Here is a 1,374-nt window from a genome sequence, read left to right as displayed (position 1 = left end):
AACCGGGCTCCCAACGGGAGCAGCGGGGGCGGCGGGGGCGACGGGACCCGACGGCACCCCTAGCCCTACTACCAAGTGGGTGAGAATAGAAGGAAAAGGGACGGGTTAGGGACGGGTTGGGGGCGGGAGCCCGGCGATGGATGCTAGCTAGACTTGGAGCTCCCGGCGCCCGGCGCCCGGGCTGAAGTCTCGGCCTCCACGTGGGGCGGGGCTGGCTCCGTGCAATGGAGAAGGAGCAGATAGGAATCGGAATAGCCCCTTGCCTGGTGGGTGTGTGAGCCGGCGTTTCTGGGTAGGTGGTGGACATCAGTAAGTAGGGCATGAGTGGTCTCCTCTGTGTGTACAGGGTTTGAGGCGGTGGGTTGTGGTGTGCGGCCTCCATAGAGGAGTTGGGGAGGGTTCCTGGTCTGTGAGTAACAATCTGGCCAGCTACTGCCCTCTTACCGTGCGCTTACCCCCCTTAGTTCACTTGATCATCCCAACGTGAGTTCTTCTTTATGTGACTCATTTTATAGACGAGGAAGGTGAGACACAAAGAGGTCAAGTAACTGTCCAGATCTCACACAGCTGTTCAAGTCCAGATCGTCTGACTCTGGGACAAGCAGAATCCCAGCCATGGTGTGGGGCAAGAAAGTGGGCAGTACCCTGTCTGGGAGAGGGGTGGGGGATGTGGAGGGAGGGGTAGCGGAATGTGGGGTCAAACACTTGAGCGTGTTTCTGTCCCCCACTGTGGGCGAGGCTGGGGAAGAGGTGCCTCTGCATTCACATCCACCTCCACCTTGGGGAGCAGGTGGGCCTTGGCCCAGGCCTGGAATGAGGGCCCCTTGTCCCCTAGAGCTCAACCCACACTTCCCTGCAGGTCATCACATCAAACTGAGAAACTCAGTGGCTTTGATAATAAATAGCTGGTGAGAGTCTTTCTCTGGTGTGCCATTTTGGACAAGCCAGAAAGTAGCTTCGGAACCCACCCCAGTGCCCAGACCCCTGCCCCTGTCCCTCTGAGGTGCACTTGGCAGGCATCCATGTGGCATCTTCCTGACTGGGCTCTTGGGGCGCTGAGCGGCATCGCAGGAGTGCTTGCACCTTCTGTTAAGGGTGGGGCTGGGAGTGAGGCAACTCACCTCCTACCTGACACCAGCACTGGCTGGGCATGTGGCTGACTGTTGGGGACCCCTCTGCATTCCCTTGCCAATACATGCTGCCCACGTCATCCTCAGCTGAGTTTCCGGCAGCCCCAAGACCAACCTGGAGAGCAGACCAGGAATGTGTTTGGGAACCTCTGCTGCTCCACTCCTTGTGCATCTGTCTGTGGGGAGTTTTAAGGGGCAGGTGGGAATGTGGGTGTGACTATGAGTGACCCTCCTTACTTCACCA

This window comes from Sus scrofa, chromosome 6, assembly GCF_000003025.6.
Source record: "Sus scrofa isolate TJ Tabasco breed Duroc chromosome 6, Sscrofa11.1, whole genome shotgun sequence".
In the NCBI taxonomy this organism is placed as follows: Eukaryota; Metazoa; Chordata; class Mammalia; order Artiodactyla; family Suidae; genus Sus; species Sus scrofa.
The sequence above is the reverse complement of the archived record's forward strand: the minus strand, read 5'-3'. Positions refer to the sequence as shown.